The sequence below is a fragment of the Coregonus clupeaformis genome, unplaced genomic scaffold, assembly GCF_020615455.1.
Source record: "Coregonus clupeaformis isolate EN_2021a unplaced genomic scaffold, ASM2061545v1 scaf0011, whole genome shotgun sequence".
Taxonomy (NCBI): domain Eukaryota; kingdom Metazoa; phylum Chordata; class Actinopteri; order Salmoniformes; family Salmonidae; genus Coregonus; species Coregonus clupeaformis.
Window position 1 is genome coordinate 1437511 of NW_025533466.1, and position 20714 is coordinate 1458224.

General features: G+C 41.9%; 1 protein-coding gene across 1 annotated transcript in view; it reads right to left on the reverse strand.

Moving 5' to 3' along the window:
• The window catches only part of LOC121585124 (F-box/LRR-repeat protein 17), a 360813-nt gene that overhangs the window by 66330 nt on the left and 273769 nt on the right, over positions 1-20714 (reverse strand).

Here is a 20714-nt window from a genome sequence, read left to right on the forward strand (position 1 = left end):
CCCAGCCATAATCCCAACTCACTGGGAGGGATTACCATTCAACTCATTCTCCTTTCAATTGAACAGTAGGAGTTCAGTTGGGGAATGATTTAACTGTTACTTTGAGGATGTATCCGTACATTCAAATATGTTTTAGACTGAAGTACCATTATTTCCATTCTCCCAAAAGAAAAGTGACTCTCCACGGACCAACTTTATTCGATAAACCCTATGATTAATCAAATTAAAGTTTGATGTTTGGAGGTCAGGAGTCAAGTTTCTTTCGTCTGCTGTAAAAGACGTGTGTTATTGATCGACTATGTTGGGATTATAGCACACACACACACACACCTCTACACTGATCAAAGACGTCAACTGTACTAGAATGGAGAAGCAAGGGCAAGGAGGGCAATGCATGATGTAGACAGGACCCCTGCTGTGCATGTGGTTATAATAAGCGTGACAGCAGAGAGTTGTAATACCAGACACACACACACACACACACACAGAAACACATGTCAAACATCTGCAGCTGGCACCACATCTAAACACAAACTATATTCAAACTAGCCCAAACAGTGCTCTCTGTAAGGGGGTTATAAATCTTCATAATGAAACACAACAGTATACCTCAAAGCTTACATTAGGAGTACATAGCTGTGTGCTTCAACCCCCTCCCCATTAACTCCTATTAACTGTGATGAACCCTGAAGCACAGCTAGCACATATAGCATTATAGTTCAGTAGACTGGATGATATACTGTAGTATTATATGACTGTTCGATTCATACAGGTTAAATGTTGCAAAGACATTTAGTAATGAATGCATTTAGTATTAGAATTGCAATAATACTGCCCCTCACCCTGCCGACACGAACTTGCGCGCGCACACGCACACACACACACACACACACACACACACACACACACACACACACACACACACACACACACACACACACACACACACACACACACACTTTGTCCCTGCCTCACCTTCCACCATCAGCTCCCCTGTAATGAATCACAGTGTTTCTTCCCCAAGTTAAGCCTGTCACACCTCCCTTTCACTCATTCATCCTCCCTTGCTTTTTAAGAAGCCACGCGTCGGAGGATATGAGCCTTGAGGGGTGGAGATATGACGTGGTGTCGACAGAGAACAGCGGCTGCTTTTAAATCAAACTGACACACAGATTTATCACTGTTTAACTTGTCCAAAGTGTCACTTGTAGTTGCTCTACATCTGAGTGTGTAAGTGGTCTCCATAGGATCCCTTCTCTACGGACTAACTGGGAGTGTACCTGTGACTGTTTGCAGTGTGTGTACTGTAAAAGTGTGTGTGCTGACGCAGTCTCACTACAGGCTGCAGGGGACTGCTATACATGCAGGCCTACTATAAATGCAAAGCGTCACACAAAATAGTCTATTAAATCACATCCTACACACACACTACACGCACACACAGTCCAGCTTTAAAGAACCTTCCTTAACGTTTCCATCAGAGAGCAGGCGTGATGGATGTAACACTATACTGGACTACACAGGAAAGACCCCAGGGAGGAGGGGAGGGAAGAACTGGAGGGAAAAGGTTAGTGAAACACAAAGGTTAGTAAACACTGGCGGCTAGAGAGAGAGAGAGGGGTAGGATAGAGAGAGGGAGAGAGGGGTAGGATAGAGAGAGGGAGAAAGAGGAAGAAAGGGAGAGCGTAAATGACAGAGAGCGAGAGCGAGCGAGAGATAGAGAGAGAGAGAGAGGCCCAGTGAACCAGGGGAGAAGGAAGGTAAGTAGGTAAAGTTCTCTCCTCTCGTGCGGTAGGCAGACATGGGTCTGGCTCTAGATGGATGGGACCCAACCATTGATAAGGTCAGACCTCATTTGCAGCAGACCTTTTACATTTGAGAAATGTTGGCCTACTCGACCGACTGTCAGTTGCAATCCGTTGCCATGAAAAATGGACTGGCTGATAGGAAACTGTGACTCCATTTGAGAATGCACGGCGCCCCGCTCAGCCCCGCTACTGTAACTTGTCATAAGAAATCACGTCCGCTTTCGCTCGCTCAGCTGCAGTCTGGCTCTCCTGCTGGTATTCTGTTCTTTCCCTCTTTTGTTTCTTTCTTTGTTCCCCTCGCTCTGTATTCCCCTCCGTGGTGAAAGCCATTGTCCTGCTGTCAGAAATGTTATTCCCCCGACTTCCCAAATGTCACACGTTGTCATGTCGTGTCTTTGTTAGACATCTATTACTAGCTAGCCCTCTCCCTTGCTCTCTCACACACACACACACACACGCAAGCACACACTCACACACATAATATATAGACTAAAATGCTAACTACACCAGCCAGTGCGTGTGCCATAACGCGTATATTGATTTTGTCTATCTACACCAGTCGTGATCATGACACGCAGGTTAAAATATCAAAACCAACTGTGAAACAGCTATATTAATTTGGGGGCATGTCAAACACACATGAAACATTCATGGACATTTAGCTAGCTTGCTATTGCTAGCTAATTTGTCCTGGGAGATGAACATTAGGTTGTTATTTTACATTAAATGCATATGGTCCTTTTTTTTGTTGGATCTTTGTTGAATTTTGACATAGAGTCATATAAAATGTGTTTCTCTACTCAGACTATAAACACTACAAAAGCTAGGCATCTAGCAATCCCATTCTGAGCCAATGGATTCTAACAGTCTAATAAATACATTTCATATATGCTTTTGCAAAACAAATATCATTTGGTTGTGTTTATGAAGGTTTTAGGTAGGCCTACCATTAGAAAACGAAAAACACGTAAACATTTTCATTAGTTTATGTTACTATAGGCTATTTGTAAAATCGATGAAAAAATAAAACAGTAATACATCTTGATTACATAAGTATTCAACCCCCTGAGTCAATGCAAAGAATCACCTTTGGCAGCGATTACAGCTGTGAGTCTTTCTGGGAAAGAGCTTTGCACACCTGGATTGTACAATATTTGCACATTATTATTTTTAAAATTCTTCAAGCTCTGTCAAGTTGGTTGTTGATCATTGCTAGACAGCCGTTTTCAAGTCTTGCCATAGATTAGCCAAATTAAGTCAAAACTGTAACTACGCCACTCGGGAACATTCAATGTCGTTTTGTTAAGCAACTCCAGTGTATATTTGGCCTTGTGTTTTAGGTTATTGTCCTGCTGAAAGGGGAATTTGTCTCTCCGTGTCTGTTGGAAAGCAGACTGAACCAGGTTTTCCTCTAGGATTTTGCCTTTGCTTAGCTCTATTCTGTTTCCTTTTATCCTAAGAAAAACTCCCTAGTCTTTGCTGATGAAAAGCATGCCAATAACATGATGCAGCTACCACCATGCTTGAAAATATGAAGAGTGGTACTCAGTGATGTGTTCACCAAACATAATGCTTTGTATTCAGGACATAAAGTTAATTTCTTTGTCACATTTTTAGCAGTTTTATTTTAGTGCCTTATTGCAAACAGGATGCATGTTGTGGAATATTTGTATTCTGTACAGGCTTCCTTCTTTTCACTGTCAATTTGGTTAGTATTGTGGAGTAACTACAATTTGGTAGATCCATCCTCAGTTTGCTCCTATCACAGCCATTATGTAACTGTTTTAAAGTCACCATTGGCCTCATGGTGAAATCCCTGAGCGGTTTTCTTCCTCTCCGGCAACTGAGTTAGGAAGGATGCCTGTATCTTTGTAGTGACTAGGTGTATTGATACACTATTAAACACTATTATTGCATACAGAGTGAGTCCATGCAACTTATTATGTGACTTGTTAAGCATATTCTTACTCCTGAACTTATTTAGCCTTGCCACAATTTGTAAACATTTCTAAAAACATTATTCAACTTTGACATTATGGGGTATTGTATGTAGGCCAGTAACACAAAAATCACAATTGAATCATTTTTAAATTCAGGCTGTAAACATAACAAAATGTGGAAAAAGTCAACGGGTGTGAATACTTTCTGAAGGCACTGTATAACCTCAAAATGGTGCTCTCTGAGTTTTTAGTTATCTATGATTAATCTCTCCTCGTTCTTTTTTGAAATACCCACGTGGGTTGTATGCTCCTGAAAACCAATGAGTAGATGGGAGAGGCGGGACTTGCAGCACATCAAGTGTCTCAAATAGAACCAAGTTCTATTTTGGTCCGTGCTATCCGGGATCATTGAGACTTCCCTACCCTATTTAAGTAGACATTTAAAATGGTTAAGGTAAGGGTTAGAGTTAGGTAAGGGATAATGTTAGGGCAGTGGTGTAAAGTACTTAAGTAAAAATACTTTAAAGTACTACTTAAGTAGTTTTTTGGGGTATCTGTACTATACTTTACTATTTATATTTTTGACAACTTCTACTTTTACTTCACTACATTCCTAAAGAAAATAATGTACTTTTTACCCCATACAGTGGGGAAAATAAGTATTTAGTCAGCCACCAATTGTGCAAGTTCCCCCACTTAAAAAGATGAGAGAGGCCTGTAATTTTCATCATAGGTACACGTCCACTATGACAGACAAAATGAGAAAAAATAATTCAGAAAATCACATTGTAGGATTTTTTATGAATTTATTTGCAAATTATGGTGGAAAATAAGTATTTGGTCAATAACAAAAGTTTCTCAATACTTTGTTATATACCCTTTGTTGGCAATGACACAGGTCAAACGTTTTCTGTAAGTCTTCACAAGGTTTTCACACACTGTTGCGGTATTTTGGCCCATTCCTCCATGCAGATCTCCTCTAGAGCAGTGATGTTTTGGGGCTGTCGCTGGGCAACACGGACTTTCAACTCCCTCCAAAGATTTTCTATGGGGTTGAGATCTGGAGACTGGCTAGGCCACTCCAGGACCTTGAAATGCTTCTTACGAAGCCACTCCTTCGTTGCCCGGGCGGTGTGTTTGGGATCATTGTCATGCTGAAAGACCCAGCCACGTTTCATCTTCAATGCCCTTGCTGATGGAAGGAGGTTTTCACTCAAAATCTCAAGATACATGGTCCCATTCATTCTTTCCTTTACACGGATCAGTCGTCCTGGTCCATTTGCAGAAAAACAGCCCCAAAGCATGATGTTTCCACCCCAATGCTTCACAGTAGGTATGGTGTTCTTTGGATGCAACTCAGCATTCTTTGTCCTCCAAACACGACGAGTTGAGTTTTTACCAAAAAGTTCTATTTTGGTTTCATATGACATTCTCCCAATCCTCTTCTGGATCATCCAAATGCACACTAGCAAACTTCAGACGGGCCTGGACATGTACTGGCTTAAGCAGGGGGACACGTCTGGCACTGCAGGATTTTAGTCCCTGGCGGCGTAGTGTGTTACTAATGGTAGGCTTTGTTACTTTGGTCCCAGCTCTCTGCAGGTTATTCACTAGGTCCCCCTGTGTGGTTCGGGATTTTTGCTCACCGTTCTTGTGATCATTTTGACCCCACAGGGTGAGATCTTGCGTGGCGCCCCAGATCGTGGGAGATTATCAGTGGTCTTGTATGTCTTCCATTTCCTAATAATTGCTCCCACAATTGATTTCTTCAAACCAAGCTGCTTACCTATTGCAGATTCAGTCTTCCCAGCCTGGTGCAGGTCTACAATTTTGTTTCTGGTGTCCTTTGACAGCTCTTTGGTCTTGGCCATAGTGGAGTTTGGAGTGTGACTGTTTGAGGTTGTGGACAGGTGTCTTTTATACTGATAACAAGTTCAAACAGGTGCCATTAATACAGGTAACGAGTGGAGGACAGAGGAGCCTCTTAAAGAAGAAGTTACAGGTCTGTGAGAGCCAGAAATCTTGCTTGTTTGTCGGTGACCAAATACTTATTTTCCACCATAATTTGCAAATAAATTCATAAAAAATCCTACAATGTGATTTTCTGGATTTTTTTTCCTTAATTTGTCTGTCATAGTTGACGTGTACCTATGATGAAAATTACAGGCCTCTCTCATCTTTTTAAGTGGGAGAACTTGCACAATTGGTGGCTGACTAAATACTTTTTTTCCCCACTGTACATTTTCCCTGACACCCAAAAGTACTTGTTACACTTTAAATGCTTAGCAGGACAGAAAACGGTCCAATTCACACACTTATCAAGAGAACATCTCTGGTCATCCCTAATGCCTGATCTGGCGGACTCACTAAACACAAATGCTTTGTTTGTTAATTATGTCTCAGTGTTGGAGTGTGCCCCTGGCTATCAGTACATTTAAAAAACAAGACAATTGTGCTGTCTGGTTTGCTTAATTTAAGGAATTTTAAATTATTCGTACTTTTACTTTTGATACTTAAGTATATTTTAGCAATTACATTTACTTTTGATCCTTAAGTATATTTAAAACCAAATACAATTAGACTTTTACTCAAGTAGTATTTTACTGGGTAACTCACTTTTACTTGAGTCATTTTCTATTAAGGTATCTTTACTTTTACTCAAGTATGACAATTGGGTACTTGATCCACCACTGGGCTAGGGTAAGGGACGTCCCAAGGATGCTAGATTGCACTAACCGTTCTAGTTTAGCGCTTGGCTACACATACACTCGTTTACGCGCACGAGCGGTGTGGGTGAAATGATCGAATAACATGTCTGTTTACGTTTATTTTGCAACGCTCGCACACGCAACGTGGCCGGTGTGGTTTGCCTGTAAGACCAGGGTCCTCAGGTGTAACAGTGTAACTCACAGTCCAAGCACAACTTTGCTAAAAACAATATTTCCATAGGCTAATATTATTAACCCTTCAAACAGACAGGCTTTCAGTAAGTCAAGTGTCAATAGATTATGTCACAGTGAAGGTCAAATAGACTGAGGTCACCTGGCATCCTGTTAACCGTTTCACAGCCAGCCAGCCAGAGGGAGGTGTGAGAGACAGAGAAAGAGAGAGTAGTAGATGGGGAATAGAGTCAGTGTGACATGGCACTCCTCACTTAACCCTAACACTATGTCACTGTGTCAGAACAGAGTGGCATGTCACCTCTGGGAATAGGGGATCAAATGCCACTATACATACAGTAACAATGGAAGACTTCCCTGACAACTAGGCTTCATATGGCAGTTCAACTGTCCTATTTCTACAGTCAAAAAATATGTTTTATTGTCACAACACAGTGAAATGTGTTGTTTTACAGGGTCAGCCATAGTAGTTCGTCTCCCCTGGAGCAAATGACGGTTAAGTGCCTTGCTCAAGGGTAAACCTTGTAAGCCTTTCGGTTACCGGCCCAACGCTCTAACCGCAAGGCTACCTTCCGCATATTTCACACACGCTGCACCACACTTTTAAAATCGGATTCATAACACTATCAATACCAACAGTGATGTTCTGACAGCCTTAACTGAAGGCAGGAATGTGTACTGTGAAACATGTACAATATGGTGCAGCAACACATTGACTGAAGTTTTCCTAAGTCATCTTCAGAGCCACTGTTTTAACGCCTGCATTTTATATGTTTATATCGTATTCTCTTTGATACTGTGACTCTTTTATTACACAGTCTTTAAACTGCTACAGTAGGTTCTAGAAACTGCTGTGGTTTCGGCTGACTGACGAATATCAAAACTAAGTGCTGTCTATGAAATATCACCCCCGTAGCTTTGCATCACAGGGTACACGATAACTACTAAAGCAGGACTTTTTGGGCTTTCCCTTTTTTGTCCACTATAGGGCTTTAGGGGCGGCACCCCACTTGTGATTGGAAATATATACAGTGCTATGAAAAAGTATTTGCCCCCTTTCTAATTTTCTTTACTTTTGCATATTTGTGATACTGAATGTTATCAGATCTTCAACCAAAACCTAATATTAGATAAAGGGAACATAACTGAACAAATAACACAACAATTACATATTTATTTCATAAACAAAGTTATGCAACACCCAATTCCCCTGTGTGAAAAAAGTAATTGCCCCCTTACACTCAATAACTGGTTATGCCACCTTTAGCTGCAATGACTCCAACCAAATGCTTCCAGTAGTTGTTGATCAGTCTCTCACGTCGCTGTGGAGGAATTTTGGCCCAATCTTCCATGCAGAACTGCTTTAACTCAGTGACGTGTGGGTTTTCAAGCATGAACTGCTCGTTTCAAGTCCTGCCACAACATCTCAATTGGGATTAGGTTTGGACTTTGACTAGGCCATTCCAAAACTTCCAATGTGTTGCTTTTTAGCAATTTTCATGTAGACTTGATTGTGTGTTTTGGATCATTGTCTTGCTGCATGACCCATCTGCGCTTCAGCTTCAGCTCACAGACGGATGGTCTGACATTCTCCTGTAGAATTATCTGATACAGAGCAGAATTCATGGTTCCTTCTATTAAGGCAAGTCAACCAGGTCCTGAGGCAGCAAAGCATCCCCAAACCATCACACCACCACCACCATGCTTGACCTTTGGTATGATGTTCTTACTGTGGAATGCATTGTTTGGTTTTCGCCAGGCATTACTGGAACCATGTCGTCCAAAAAGTTATACTTTTGAATCATCTGTCCATAGAACGTTCTTCCAAGAGTCTTGATGATCATCCAGGTGCTTTTTGGCAAACTTGAGTCAACTTTTTGGATGAGATGGGTCATCCATAGACCTTAAGAACATTGGTTGGATTTTTTTTGGCAGCTATTTACAATGGGGGGGGGGGGGAACTGCCCCAATGAAATCGCATAACATAAATTATAACAGCACAAAGTAGTTGGACCGTCCTGGAACGCTCAAATGTGCATTCAGTCAGAACTTCTGGTCTGTTCTCCATCCCAATGAGTCTCTCGCGCAAGAGTCACCCCCCCAAATGTTGTTCATCAGGTTCTCTTGTAGGTGACGGAGCGACGTTGTGTGCACTAAAACAGCATAAAACCGGGTGTATCGCAAAGCATGATCAACTTAATTAGCCAGCTACAGTAATTTTTAGAAATAGTTGGTAGATATTTTGGGTCTAATTAGCCAGTTATCTACCTTTGATAGTTGGTAGCTTCAGAAATATGAATTTATGAAAGTTAACTGGCTAGAGTATCATGCTTTGCGACATTATGTTAGCTAACTATCCCCAGTTACATAATGTATTTTCACTTATTGCATCTGAATGCTTGTTCCGTTCTCCCTGGTTTCCAAAGTTACCACAGACATGGCTTTATCGAAAAAAATCCTGTAAACAAAAATTAGCTTTTTGGTCTTCATTTAAGGTTAGGGTTAGGCATAATGTCAGCAGTGTGGTTAATGTTAGGTTTAAGGTTAGGGTTAAGCATAATGTCAGCAGTGTGGTTAATGTTAGGTTTAAGGTTAGGGTTAGGCATAATGTCAGCAGTGTGGTTAATATTAGGTTTAAGGTTAGGGTTAGGCATAATGTCAGCAGTGTGGTTAATGTTAGGTTTAAGGTTAGGGTTAGGCATAATGTCAGCAGTGTGGTTAATGTTAGGTTTAAGGTTAGGGTTAGGCATAATGTCAGCAGTGTGGTTAATGTTAGGTTTAAGGTTAGGGTTAGGCATAATGTCAGCAGTGTGGTTAATGTTAGGTTTAAAGTTAGGGTTAGGCATAATGTCAGCAGTGTGGCTAAGGTTAGGTTTAAGGTTAGGGTTAGGCATAATGTCAGCAGTGTGGTTAATGTTATAATAATAATATAATATGCCATTTAGCAGACGCTTTTATCCAAAGCGACTTACAGTCATGCGTGCATACATTTTTATTTTTATTTTTTTTGTGTATGGGTGGTCCCGGTGATCGAACCCACTACCTTAGCGTTACAAGCGCCGTGCTCTACCAGCTGAGCTACAGAGGACCACAGCCAGGTTCAAGGTTAGGGTTAGGCATAATGTCAGCAGTGTGGTTAAGGTTAGGTTTAAGGTTAGGGTTAGGCATAATGTCAGCAGTGTGGTTAAGGTTAGGTTTAAGGTTAGGGTTAGGCATAATGTCAGCAGTGTGGTTAATGTTAGATTTAAGGTTAGGGTTAGGCATAATGTCAGCAGTGTGGTTAATGTTAGGTTTAAGGTTAGGGTTAGGCATAATGTCAGCAGTGTGGTTAAGGTTAGGTTTAAGGTTAGGGTTAGGCATAATGTCAGCAGTGTGGTTAATGTTAGGTTTAAGGTTAGGGTTAGGCATAATGTCAGCAGTGTGGTTAATGTTAGGTTTAAGGTTAGGGTTAAATTACATTTTAAGAAGAGAAATTGTAGAAATAGGCGGGCTTTGACTTTGTAGCTGTGGTAACTAGTGACAACCATTCTCCCTGGTGCACTGGTTCGTTCGTGAGCTGCAAAACAGTGGCATCGTGTGCAGCAGTGGTCATTCGGTTTTCAGCCAATCAGCGGCTGCCGCCTACGTGAGTATGACAAAGCAACAGCAAAACGATAATTAATCTACCTCTGGCAGAAACGTTTCATTAATTAATGCTAGAGATGCTTACCATTGTAAAGCGCATTTCCAATCCTGTCCAGCACGCGTTTTAGATGAGTGTCCCTTCTAATTTGTTATAAAAGCAGGCAATCCATGTCAGCTTTTTAATGTGAAATACAACCACTTCTGATTAAATAGGAGAGGCTGGCTATCAAACAAGCCCATATATTAAGAAGCATGTGCATTCACTTTCTCTGTTTCTGAAGGCGTTTATCATGGAAGTACATAACAAGTTGACCCCACTCCTTCAGGCAGGGGTTTATAACTTATATAAGTGATCTATAACTCCTATGTACCAAGACACTTATCTGGAACAGCGCCAAGACACACAGTAAAAGTAGCTTATACAAAATAAGGCTTCCTAACGTCTGCGTTTCAAATGTTCAATCCACTCACATTATACCAGCCCAGTGGCTGCCATCTCTACTGTATGACGTCATGCCTTCCTGTGAATGGGAACGTTATTAGAACATTGCAGCAACCTGCAGCCCAACACAACTGCCTAACAAGGTGACGGAGGGCTGGGGCCTGTCTGTCTACGCTTGGAGAGGGGGGAGTTTCAGACCTATTGTACCCACTCACAGATATACAGTAGACTGTCTAAGGGCAATGCCTTCTGGTCCCTAATCAAAGACAGACAGCATTATGATACTGGTAATGATGAGGAGAGAAGTTCAAAACACGATGCACAATCTAATTAGTTGTCTGAGAAAACATGAAAAGGCAAAGGGCGGTTAGCTGAGCAGCCCCCGTCTCCATTTGATGATGAAGTGTCTAGGTGGCTAGGTGTCACAAGGTACACCTCTTCCTACTGTAATTAGAAGGACTTCTAAGCATGAGGCCAGCCTGGTGCTCATACATAGAGATATACAGACGTCAGTGTAATTGACATAACAGGCCCGATTTGGGCGTCTCGCTGGTTTGCCTCTGTTGACGGTGGAGCCTCTCCTAACCCTAGCATTAGTCATTTGGGGCGCAAACGAGGACGAAATGGAGCGCGACGGCAACTTCACGGATCCATGCAAACATTTTGTGAGTTTTTTTCTTCTTCTCTATTTCTTAACTGTTTTCCTGGCGAGCACCAAAACAAGAAAATAAAGTCTCTGTGTTCCACGGTGTCTGTGGGGCATTCATCATCACCACACCGGTGTAGCACAGCGTTTTACACCCCATTAAACAAACCACAGTGTGTTCGCTGACTCTCGCTGAGGTAAATATTTTTAATCGCCGGCACGTCTGTACCGGAGTAATTAACAAAAGCCAAGTAGCCTACCTGGTTGGTCAGGAGAAAACAAAACAGCTGGGCTATAGGACTACTGTTCTATGGTGTTATCATGCCCTCTGGTCATACTGTCTAGTCACTACACTACCTCCAGTCTACTCTTGGCTCTTAACTCAGCTCATATGAAAAAGTGTTGTTAAATGCAAGCATGAGGGTGGAAAGAAACAGCGAATGACATCCAGAGAACCCCGGGCGGCCATGTTGTTAACCACAGTGTGTTATTGGACATGGCACCATGTGAAGCTAATAGACCTCGCTGGGCTCGGAGCTGTATGGGCTCTGTGCTGCATGGGCTCTGTGATGTTTGTGTTGGCAGACTGGGGGGAAATACGAATGCCCTGCTGTAATACGTCTACAATGCACATTTCCTTCTTACTTCATTGTGATCAGTCATCGGACATGACTTGCTAGGCGAAAGCAAGGTTTCCACTATACTGCGCTCCATGTGAGATGAGTTGCTGTTCAATGTGAGATCAGCTGCTGATTATGTTGTTACTGTACTGAGTGAATACAAATGAGGACTAACTATGACCTGTGAACTAGAAAATGGCTCTAATAGAATTCTAGTCCTGTTGATGAAACCAGACTTTTGAGAAGTGCCCATTAATTTCTAGAATGATTCCTTGGGTCAGAAATCTATTCCTAAAACAGCGGTCCAATCCTCTAGAAATCCCCAGGAACTAAACCCCACGGCCTCCCTCCCTCAGACACCCTGAACCAACCGTTGAGTTCATGAGAAGTAGGAGGCTGACATACACAAGGGATCTTAAAATGACAAGTAGCTAAAACCATAGGAACTATTTGTACTTTTAGTTTGTGGAACCAGTACTGTAAATTCACTTATTTCTTATGCCCCTGTCCTCAAGAAGAGATATGAATCTGGCCAGCTCTGATAAGTTTACAAGCAGGCTTCGCCCCCTGACATAACTCTGCGCTGATTGACGATGTAAGCGGGCGGCCATATTTATTTATGGTGACCTTGTAGTGGATTCCTCTTCATCACAGAGACAGACAGACGGTTGCTGCTAGCAGACCCTGCTAAGTCACAATGCTCGCACCACCCCATTAAATAACTACTACTGTAGCAGACACTGGCTGGAAAGGCATCATTCCACAACACACTTTATAGAACTGTACAGCACATATCAGATGTCTGTCTGGAACATTCCATCAAACACTATCACATGAACCATGATCCTCTCTGCCTGCTGCTTATACGTGGAGATTAAATGTGATGAAATATTAACTCATACACACACCACAGAGGGGGTTTCTACCTAATACAAATACTGTAGCTAGAATAGTGGGTACAACACACACAACTATAACTCACACATAAAACCTCCCGAGTGGCGCAGTGGTCTAAGCCACTGCATCGCAGTGCTAGCTGTGCCACTAGAGATCCTGGTTCGAATCCAGGCTCTGTCGTAGCCGGCCGCGACTGGGAGACCCATGGGGCGGCGTACAATTGGCCCAGCGTCGTCCAGGGTAGGGGAGGGAATGGCCGGCAGGGATGTAGCTCAGTTGGTAGAGCATGGCGTTTGAAACGCCAGGGTTGTGGGTTCGTTTCCCATGGAGGGCCAGTATGAAAATGTATGCACTCACTAACTGTAAGTCGCTCTGGATAAGAGCGTCTGCTAAAATGCCTAAAATGTAAGAATGTAAAATAAAGGATCAACAAAAATACCCCATTGTAAACAAAGCCAACAAACGGAAGATATCTAGATCCATTAACAAGGGATGAAGCAGCATTTAGCATCATACTTCTCTTGAACTTCAATGGCTCATACAATTGTTAGCAAAATAATTTAAATGTTTTTGTTCTTGCAAATCACCCAAAAAGCTGCCACGAATGCACACCCTGACACCAACAAAAACAACGTAATCAACAACAACAACAACAGATGATTCAGTTGGAACATGGTAAACATAACACTGAATCACTTAACTGTGAGCAGCACTACAACTGGCACAGATCCTTTTCCCCCCTCTCTCTCAGTAACTGACAGTCTCCCACACACAGTAGAGATGGTACTGTATAATTCAACACTTGGATGGTGGAAGCTAGCCTTAGCTAGCCTTGTAGCAGTATACTATACAGTGAGGGAAATAAGTATTTGATCCCCTGCTGATTTTGTACGTTTGCCCACTGACAAAGACATGATCAGTCTATAATTTTAATGGCAGGTTTATTTGAATAGTGAGAGACAGAATAACAACAAAAAAATCCAGAAAAACGCATGTCAAAAATGTTATAAATTGATTTGCATTTTAATGAGGGAAATAAGTATTTGACCCCTCTGCAAAACATGACTTAGTACTTGGTGGCAAAACCCTTGTTGGCAATCACAGAGGTCAGACGTTTCTTGTAGTTGGCCACCAGGTTTGCACACATCTCAGGAGGGATTTTGTCCCACTACTCTTTGCAGATCTTCTCCAAGTCATTAAGGTTTTGAGGCTGACGTTTGGCAACTCGACCCTTCAGCTCCCTCCACAGATTTTCTATGGGATTAAGGTCTGGAGACTAGCTAGGCCACTCCAGGACCTTTATGTGCTTCTTCTTTAGCCACTCCTTTGTTGCCTTGGCCGTGTGTTTTGGGTCATTGTCATGATGGAATACCCATCCACGACCCATTTTCAATGCCCTGGCTGAGGGAAGGAGGTTCTCACCCAAGATTTGACGGTACATGCATTTTTCTGGATTTTTTTGTTGTTATTCTGTCTCTCACTGTCAAAATAAACCTACCATTAAAATTATAGACTGATAATTTCTTTGTCAGTGGGCAAACGTACAAAATCAGCAGGGGATCAAATACTTTTTTCCCTCACTGTATATGTGTCATTGGTGGTGTGCCAGCATACTCAAGGTGCTACAATTGGCTAGCTAACCCTGGCGGGTGACAGTGACACTATTAGACAATATCAAGAAGTAGAAAGACTCATACACTGTCTGTCTTGCTTTTTCTCAATTTCTTACACCGCCACACACACACTTTATCTTTGAGAGCATAAGGTCCATATTTTATGTTCTCAGAATCCCCATCCCATCTGTCACAACCAGATTTAACAAGAAGAAAACCCCAGAGCAGTCCAACTGACCACTCAATGACTGTACAAAACCTGGCACTGTCAGCAAGACCCATTGGCTATTTTAGAGGAATGACCACAGAGATGGGAGAAACATAACAGAGTAGCCAAATGCCAAAGCTAAATCATGTGCAACAGATAAGAGAGGAGTCAGAGAGAGGAGTTCCTTATTGTCTGAATCTGTTCACAAAGACCAGGTCCTGCCCAAGTTCAATAAAGTTCTAGACCAATGGAAGCTTGCAATAGCCTTTGAGTGCAAAAAGGTTGTAATTTGATCACATTTTGTTGGAATCATGTTGACATAAGGGTTGACAGGCCTGCACACCTACACACACACACACAGATCCCTCTTGCACACACACACACACCCCTCTTCACAGTCTCAGTGTTGATGGCCATTAAGTGTTCCACCTGACCGTTCCCTCATGAAACATTCCAATACAGTGGCCTTAATTAACATACCCAATGATTAGAATGTCATGTTCTAGAATGAGCTGCAATCTGTCTTCCTGTCACTGAAGCACACACACACGTCAGTGACTTAATGTTTTTTTGTCACTCAGTGTAACGGCTAGTGCCAGGCCAGTCCACTGCTACTACGACAACTGCATAATAAGAGAAGGAAGAGAGCTTAGTGTAGACCGCCCTGGAGATGGACAGACACATACAATATTTACACTACCAGTCAAAAGTTTGGACACAACTACTCATTCCAGGGTTTTTCTATATTTTTACTATTTTCTACATTGTAGAATAATAGTGAAGACATCAAAACTATGAAATAACACATATGGAATCAAGTAGTAACCAAAAAAGTGTTAAACAAATCAAAATATATTTTATATTTGAGATTCTTCAAAGTAGCCACCCTTTGCCTTGATGACAGCTTTGCACACTCTTGGCATTCTCTCAACCAGCTTCATGAGGTAGTCACCTGGAATGCATTTCAAATAACAGGTGTGCCTTGTTAAAAGTTTTTGTGGAATTTGTGGAATTTCTTTCCTTCTTAATGCGTTTCAGCCAATCAATTGTGTTGTGACAAGGTAGGGGGGTATACAGAAGATAGCCCTATTTGGTAAAAGACCAAGTCCATATTATGGCAAGAACAGCTCAAATAAGCAAAGAGAAATGTAAGAAATTTGTGTAGTCGCAAAAACCATGAAGCGCTATGATGAAACTGGCTCTCACGAGGACCGCCACAGGAAAGGAAGACCCAGAGTTAACTCTGCTGCAGAGGATAAGTTCACTAGAGTTACTAGCCTCAGAAATTGCAGCCCAAATAAATGCTTCACAGAGTTCAAGTCACAGACACATCTCAACATCAACTGTTCAGAGGGGACTGCGTGAATCAGGCCTTCATTATCGAATTGCTGCAAAGAAACCACTACTAAAGGACACCAATAAGAAGAAGAGACCTGCTTGGGCCAAGAAAAACAAGCAATGGACATTAGGACAAATTTGAGATTTTTGGTTCCAACCGCCGTGTCTTTGTGAGACGCGGTGTGGGTGAACAGATGGATCTCCGCAAGTGTAGTTCCCACCGTAAAGCATGGAGGAGGAGTTGTTATGGTGTGGGGGTGCTTTGCTGGTGACACTGTCTGTGATTTATTTAGAATTCAAGGCACACTTAACCAGTATGGCTACCACAGCATTCTGCAGCGATACGCCATCCCATCTCTTTTGAGCTTAGTGGGACTGTCATTTGTTTTTCAACAGGACAATGACACAACACACCTCCAGGAAGTGTAAGGGCTATTTTACCAAGAAGGAGAGTGATAGAGTTCTGCATCAGATGACCTGGCCTAAACAATCCCCCGACCTCAACCCAATTGAGATGGTTTGGGATGAGTCGGACGGAGTGAAGGAAAAGCAATGAAGGAAAAGTGTTCAGCATATGTGGGAATTCCTTCAAGACTGTTGGAAAAGCATTCCAGGTGAAGCTAGTTGAGAGAATGCCAAGAGTGTGCAAAGCTGTCATAAAGGCAAAGGGTGTATGTATATACACTACCGTTCAAAGGTTTGGGGTCACTTAGAAATGTCCTTGTTTTCGAAAGAAAAGCAATTTTTTGATCCATTAAAATAACATCAAATTGATCAGAAATACAATGTAGACATTGTTAATGTTGTAAATGGCTATTGTAGCTGGAAATGGCAGATTTTTAATGGAAACAGTGCATTAGGAAGTATTCAGACCCCTTGACTTTTTCCTAATTTTGTTACGTTTCAGCCTTATTGCAAAATGTATTTGGTGTTTTTAACTCTTCAGCAATCTACACACAATACCCCATAATGACAAAGCGAAAACAGGTTTTTAGAACTGTTTGCAAATGTATAAAAAAAAAGAAAAGAAAAGAGAAATACCTTATTTACATAAGTATTCAGAACCTTTGCTATGGGACTCGAAATTGAGCTCAGGTGCATCCTGTTTCCATTGATCATCCTTGAGATGTTTCTACAACTTGATTGGAGTCCACCTGTGGTAAATTCTATTGATTGGACATGATTTGGAAAGACACACACCTGTCTCTATCAGGTCCCGTAGTTGACAGTGCATGTTACAGCAAAAAGCCATGAGGTCAAAGGAATTGTCCGTAGAGCTTCGAGACAGGATTGTTTCGAGGCACAGATCCGGGGAAGAGAAGCAAAACATTTCTGCAGCATTAAAGGTCCCCAAGAACAAAGTGGCCTCCTTCATTCTTAAATGAAAGAAGTTTGGAACCACCAAGACTCTTCCTAGAGCTGGCCGCCTGGCCAAACTGCGCAATCAGGGAGGTGACCAAGAACCCGATGGTCACTCTGACAGAGCTCTGACAGAGCTATAGAGTTCCTCTGTGGTGATGGGAGAAAATCCCCGAAGGACAACCATCTCTGCAGCACTCCACCAATCAGGCCTTTATGGTAGAGTGGCCAGACGAAAGCCACTCCTCAGTAAAAGGCACATGACAGCCCGCTTGGAGATAACAAGTTCAAACAGGTGCCATTAATACAGGTAACGAGTGGAGGACAAAGGAGCCTCTTAAAGAAGAAGTTACAGGTCTGTGAGAGCCAGAAATCTTGCTTGTTTGTAGGTGACCAAATACTTATTTTCCACCATAATTTGCAAATAAATTCATTAAAAATCCTACAATGTGATTTTCTGGATTTTTTCCCCTCATTTTGTCTGTCATAGTTGACGTGTACCTATGATGAAAATTACAGGCCTCTCTCATCTTTTTAAGTGGGAGAACTTGCACAATTGGTGGCTGACTAAATACTTTTTTCCCCCACTGTATATATATATATATATATATATATATTTATTTATTTATTTATATATACACGCACACACACACACACACACACACATATACACTGTATACCAAACACACATGTACTGGTACCGGCATACACACACACTTTGACTCTGAATTTCTTTTCAAACAGTAATTTAATAATACTGACTCTTATGAATACTGCCTGGTGTTCATAAGCCTAAACCAAAGCCTAATGTGATTCCTCTAATGTTATTACTGACTATAGACACATGACACATTTTGATGCCATTGCTACTGTAACCTGCTGCACTGTTCAATAAGCATAGAATAAGCATGCACACAAGCACAACCCTAGCCTATGTTCAATACAACACTCAACATACACTTGGCTGTGTGGTAGCTAAGGAGATTGTGTATTCTAACCATGTATTCAGAAATATATGGGTCGTTCCGCCAATTAGGTGCCTTTTGAGTAATGTAAAGAATGTTTTATTTCACCTAATTTTAAATAAAGAGCACATGTTCAACTTAATAAAATATATGTTGTCCCATCTCAAGAGGTTAAATAAAAACAAATCTATAGTAAGTACCTATTAAATGCCAGGGTTGACGACTTCATCTTAAATCATCCATAACAAAAAATAAACTTGTGACAGGAGGAATGGAAGCTTGTTGTGTGTAACAGGGAGGGGCAATTGAATGCAAGCTACACAATTGTTTTAAATTGTTAAAACATTTCTAGCCTGGGCATCCCGAGTGGCGCAGCAGTCTAAGGCACTGCATCGCAGCGCTAGAGGCGTCACTACAGACCCGGGTTCAATCCCGGGCTGTATCACAACTGGCCGTAATCGGGAGTCCCATAGGGCGGCGCACAATTGGCCCAGCGTCGTCTTGGGGGGGTTTTACTTGGCCCATCGCGCTCTAGCGTCTCCTTGTGGTGGGCCGGGCGCCTGCAGGCTGACCTCAGTCGTAAGTTAAATGGTGTTTCCTCCGACACATTGGTGCGGCTGGCTTCCAGGTTAAGCGGGCGGGTGTTAAGAAGCGCGGTTTGGCGGGTCATGTTTCGGAGGATGCATGACTCGACCTTCGCCTCCCGAGCCCGTTGGATAGTTGCAGCGATGAGACAAGATCGTAATTGGGGAGAAAAAGGGGGTAAAATACACCCCCCAAAAATACAAAAATAAAATCTAGCCTGTCTATCTATGGGTAACAAAATCTTCCCAGAAGTCACAGAGGGTGCCCAGAGGGACATAACAAAATACTGAATTGGCACTTTAGCAAGTCTTTATTCATATTAAAATCGAATGTATTGAATTTTCCATGTGGTCTACATTAAAGGGCACTTCCTTTAATAATACAGGCTTTTAAAATTCTAAATTTGTGCACAATTTCTACTTAAATGATCAACGGTTGCACCTGCATTGTTCTTCAAGTAAATGTGCTTTTGTCAAATTTTCTGTGTAAATTGTTAAAAGTAGTCATTGTGCATATAGTTGTATGGTTTGTTAAACTTTGAAATCAATGGTTTTTGTTTGGCATACATTTTAAAGTGAAAAATCTGAATCTCAGCGTAATTCCGTTAACGTGGAATTGCCCTCTCACAGAAACCTTGAAGACACACATTCATGTTCCATGAGTGCTCAGTAGGTGTTTGTCTCCAAGCTAAATAATTAGGTAAATTATTAGTCTGTGCTTTGATAATACTGAAGTAATACACAAGTGTATGTGTGTATGTGTGTACGGTCTTGTGTTTGCTAGGTATAAAAACATACACATTTTACAAGAAAGCTACAATTTCCATCCCATAAAGTATAAGTGAGGATGGAAACATTGACCGTCTCATATTTCTATAGCTAAACACTAAACAGCCTGTATGTGCTGCCACTTCCCCTCTGGCTCACAGGCTAAATGGTCCCATAACCATTACATTATGTGTTGTTCCAGGTTCTCCAGGTTGTGTGTGTTGTGTTTGTTGTTAGATAGGGCCCTTTTGGGCCTTTTGCCTTACGTAGGCTAATATCCCCTAATAACGGGGAGTGTGTGTGTGAGTGTGTGTGTGTGTGTTGTAAGACAAGGGCCCTATAGGAGCTTATCTAGAATAATATGCTCTAATAAAGGTAGTACTTGGCCCCTTTAATGACAGTTTTCCTGCCAGTCTGTGTGAAAGGGCTGCTTTGTCTGGCTCCAGCGGCCTGAGCAGGGTTATGGGTATTACAGGTTATTTGGATTTATCAGCAGTGCTCCCCTCTAAGCCCCATAGAGGGTTAATATGGAGGTTCACAATAAGCCAATAGTATAGCGAGGTGTACTAGTAACAATTGTCAATGAGAGGTTATGGGGCTATAGCAGAGCAATGAAGTGGTTAATAGTGGGCCCATTGACATCATTACATGGGTTAATAATATGGAGGCAGAATGAGGCAACAGTAGTGTACTGCACTAAGGTTATGGGGCTATATCAGCAGTGACTGAGATAACGCTGTACTCAAATTCACACTAACAGCAACAAGCACAGTGTTACATGAACAAAGCAATACTTTGCTGTTTGAACAAAGCAACTGCCCAGTATAAGGTCACTAATTGTACTGCCCAGTAGGATGTAAAGGTTGTTTCGCTCTGGGCACAGCCTGTACATGAAAATAATATTTCAAATGAACATTGTACAGTAGGAGGAGATGTTCAAACACCAATGCTGCTTTAATCTAGCTGTGGATGAGGACAATGTTTGATTTCCTCTTGACATCT